The 4,719-nt window shown below is 38.7% G+C and overlaps 1 non-coding gene across 1 annotated transcript; it reads left to right on the top strand.

The window, feature by feature from the left end:
• The first annotated feature begins 2,777 nt into the window (after positions 1 to 2,777).
• LOC141700191 (small nucleolar RNA R71) lies at positions 2,778 to 2,884 on the top strand. Its single transcript, XR_012566237.1, has one exon. It is a non-coding gene; the product is annotated as a small nucleolar RNA R71 (small nucleolar RNA).
• The last annotated feature ends 1,835 nt before the right edge of the window (positions 2,885 to 4,719 follow it).

Here is a 4,719-nt window from a genome sequence, read left to right as displayed (position 1 = left end):
TGGAGAGTGGGTAATGCTTAAAAAACCTAGATGATCCTTAACTAGCCTCATAATGAAAAACCTCAAATAAAATCAAGAAAACAAAGTTAATTCTTGAAACACTTTTCCCCTGAACTGTAAAACGTTAAAAACGGGTATGGAAATCAAGAAGGTGAGGATAGTGGTTACCCTAATTGTGTAGAGCTTCTCGAGGGCTTCAATTTGATAGATAGAACGCGCAAAATGGCCAAGGAAAACTCAAGACACAAGCATTTTATCTTCCTCCATTTTCATTTCTTTCTCCTCTCGGGTTTCTTGAAAAAAGATGGGGGAGAGCTTGCTAAAAAGGGGGAGGAGAGTATTTTGACTTGTCTTGGTTGATTATGTGGTGAGAAATGAATTGTGGTTGATATTTTGTGGTTAATGGCTTGATTAAGTGAGTGGATGATAATTAAGCTTGGTGTCACAATGATGGCCTCATTTCTTTGCCACTTATCCATGTTTGGTGGTGGAAGCATCATTGGCTTACTCCTTGCCTATGTGTTTGATTTATAGCCTTGATCTTTGTACTAATCTCTCTTGCATTTCTTAATCGCTTAATGGTTATACGATTCGCTTATCGTTCGTTCTCGTTGGTCGTTCGAGGAAATGTATCCGTGATTTTATTACTTAGGTTCCCCTAACCTTTATCAATATTTATATTCCTTTTATGATCCCCTCTTATAATCCTTGAATTTAAATCCTTTTAATCATGTTACCTTATACTCAATATTTTCGGTATCTGGTGAATTTTCGGGAAAAATCAAAGTTTTCGAATCTGAATTCTGACGACCTTTACATACACTCATTTACTTTATGGAATACTAATATGATCTTAGAATTTCTATAACAGACTCCTATATAGCGTGATCTGATAATTTTCCTTAATCAACATCATCAGCAAAAGTTACTATTTATTAGTGTTTCAAAAATTCTAAAAATTGGGGTTATTACAGATGGCTTGAGGTGCTTTGGAGAATTTTTCACCTCTTCCAATCCAAGAGATTCAAAAGGCATATCCAGCCTTCGCTTCCAAGGAGAAGCATTCTAATATTGCAATTGCTCATCACCTTCATCATCTTCACTATCTGAATTTCCCAACAAGGCTTTCTCTAAGGCATTAGACCTTAACATTTGATCAAGTTCTGAAGTAACCACAGAATCGACCAACTCCACTTTTAAGCACTCCACATTATCAGTAAGGAATTTCATGGCATTGAAAATATTGAACGTCACATCCTGATCCAGTACTCGCATAGTGAGCTCACCCTTCTGCACATGTATCAAGGTTCGACCAGTAGCCAAGAAAGCTCTTCCCAAGATTATGGGAATCTTCTTATCCTCCTCAAAATAAAGAATTACAAGGTCCGCATAAAAGATTAGTTTGTCCATCTTGACCAAGATATCCTCCACAATGCCTGGTGGATATGTAATAGAGCGATCGGGTGATCGGCTAACTGCAAGGTCATATAAGTAGGCTTTGGATCAGGTAAGTCCAACTTCTTGAAAATAGACAAAGGTATCAAATTGATGCTAGCCCCAGTCACATAAGCATTTGTGAAATGACATTTTTCCAATGGTACAAGGAATAGTGAAGCTTTCAGGATCCTAAGTTTCGAACGCAACTTCTGTTGCAGCACAGCACTGCATTCCTCCATGAGAGCAACTGTCTCTATTTCATCAAGCTTCACTTTCCGAGAGAGAATACCTTTCATAAACTTCGCATAGCTAGGCATCTGTTCAAGAGCTTCAGCGGAAGGTATGTTGATATGAAGTTTCTTGAACACCTCCAGAAACTTCGTAAACTGCTTATCCAACTTTTGCTTCTATAACCTCTTAGGAAAAGGAGGTGGAGGATAGATCTCTTTCTCCCCTGTATTACCCTCAGGAGGAGTGTGTTCCACATTTTTCTTCCTTGGTTCCCCTTCTGCTTCCTTCTGCACTTCTTCTTCAGCCACATCTTCAGATTCTGGAACTTGAGCTTTTTCTTGGTTTGCAACCTTCCCAGACCTCAATATAATTGCCTTAACCTGCTCTTTTGCTTCCTTCTTGCCTGACACTTTAGTGTCACTAGGGAATGTTCCAGGTTGTTGATTCAGCAAGGTATTGGCAATATGCCCAATTTGATTCTCCAAGGTCTTAATAGAAACCGATTGGCTCTTGCACATGAGCCTCAACTCCTCCAATTCAGATTTTTATTAGATTGTTACAGTTAGAGTTGTTGTCTTGGTGCATATTATGGTTGCTGAAAACCATAAGGGTTGTTTTGCTTTGCTGCATACTGCTAGTAAGGTTGTTGCACTGCATTCGGAGTGTTGTCCAGCTGAAGTTAGGATGATTGTTGCTGGGATGATAGGTGGCTGGAACTGGTTGCTGCGACCTCTAAAAGTTGCTCATGAACTGAGCTAATTCACTAGAAATAGCACACTGCTCCGTCTCATGCGCACCATCACAAAGCTCACAGACACTAGTGATCTGATTAACTCCATAATTAGCCAAAAGAATCCACCTTCATCATCAAAGCCTTAAGCTGAGCAGCTATAGCAATAGCTGCATCTACCTCCAGAATACCTGCTACTTTGCCTTGAGTTAGTCTCTGAGAAGGGTTCTGGTATTCATTAGCAGCCATCAGTTCAATCAAATCATAAGCTTCATCGTAGCTCTTAGCCCATAAGGCTCCACCTGATTCTGCATCAAGCATGGGTCTAGAAGTCGCACCCAAACCATTATACAAGCAGTTAATGATCATCCAGTCAGGCATCCCATGATGAGGACACTTTCTAAGCATGTCCTTAGAATGATCCCAAGCTTCACACAAAGATTCTCCCGATTATTGTGCAAATTGGGTAAGAGTATTCCTGATTACAACTGTCTTCGCCATAGGGAAGAATTTAGTGAGAAACTTCTGAGCAAGATCTTACCACTTGGTGATAGAGCCTGGTGGTAGAGAATGCAACCAGCACTTAGCTTTATCCCTCAGAGAAAATGGGAAAAGCCTCAACTTAATAGCATCTTCATAAACATTTTTGAATTTGTAAGTGTCGCAGATCTCGATGAAATCCCTAACATGCATATTGGGATCTTCAATCGGAGAACCCCCAAACTGAACCGAGTTCTGCACCATCTGAATCGCGCTAGCCTTGATTTCAAAAGTGTTAGCCACGATGGCTGGTCTGAAACTGCTAGACGAATATCATTGATCTTTGGATGAGAATAGTCCATCAAAGCCTTTGTCTTTCCTTCTGGTTCACCCATTGCAACAAGAGCTTCTTCAACTTTCTCCTCTTCTACAAGAACTTCTTCCTCCGCTTTATCCAGTGTTCTCTTTCGAGATCGAGAACGAGTTAGCATAAATGCTCTCTAGAGTACCTGAAAAAGATACAAGAAAATAAATAAGTAAAATATCTGAGTCAGTGAACTTTAATGACCACTGATGTTAAGCACATAAAATAAAAATTAACACCAAGTTCCCCAGCAGCGGCGCCAAAAACTTTTTAGGACAAAAACACGTGCTAATATTAACGCAAGTATACGTGATCGCAAGTAATATAGAATCAATTCTAGTTCATTCCCATAGATAACGGTTTAGGTTAATTTCAATAATGTACTTATACAACAATGGTATGGTTATTATTCAATGCTAAGATTAACAAGTTAAGATTATTTATAACTAAGATTATTAACTAACATGCAATTAACTAAGAGATTAAAAAGTTGATTTACTTATATAACACAAACATGGGATTCTAAATTCATTACTACTTCATTCAATAGGTGCAATGGTGATGAAAACTAATCAGATAACACGAAACTAGTAGACGCCAACTTTCATTGTACGAATACCCTACTACCAGACATCCATAAAAGAGTTAGAAGCTGAATAGACACCAATTATATTGAGACCCTATATGTCTATAGAATTTGACAACATAATGCTTTAATGCACAAGTTATCTATCGTGATTACATAGGGCAAGTAAGATGGTTAAATTTACCTACGAATCATGCATATCAAATACATGAACCTATGCTAGCATGGCAAGTTCTAAACCCCTATATTCACTTTCGCTTTAATAGAGATTAACACACTATCTTATAAATTCGCGACGCTCATAAAAGAATAAGCACAACCAATACTAGGAAATCATACAATCACCACACACTAAGGTGTCAAAACATATTAACTATTGAAATCCATAAGTAAATCCACTAGAACCCCACGATAACGATTAGCCCATAACCGAACTCATCATCACCGTGGTTTCCGATGAAAGCATGGTATAATAAACTTATTCTTTATAAATATGAATAGTTAATCATAGTACGTTAAACAAGAGTATAGGTTCAACAAACAAGGAAACTAGCATCGAAGATTACAACTTAAAATAAAGAATCACAAGAATAAACTAGATCCTCTTCGCCTTGGTTGTATTTGTGCTCCTAGGTCTTCTTAATATCTTCTCCTTAAGCTCTGTTATGAAAACGTCTTTAAGTTGTCTTATATAGCAGCCCAATCAGAAGAGAAGTCCATAAAATCATTCTTGTACTTCAAACGGGATTCCCAGCTTTTGACCCGGTGCGGCCGCGCGCTTCATCAGCGTGGCGCACTATCCTTCTGCTTCTCTGGTGCGGGCGCGTGCTAGCACAGCGCGGGCGCGCTGACATTTTGGAAAAAGTTCTGATTTCTTGTTTTCTTGCATGT

Source organism: Apium graveolens, unplaced genomic scaffold (assembly GCF_009905375.1).
Source record: "Apium graveolens cultivar Ventura unplaced genomic scaffold, ASM990537v1 ctg1911, whole genome shotgun sequence".
In the NCBI taxonomy this organism is placed as follows: Eukaryota; Viridiplantae; Streptophyta; class Magnoliopsida; order Apiales; family Apiaceae; genus Apium; species Apium graveolens.
This window is presented reverse-complemented; position numbering and strand designations above follow the sequence as displayed.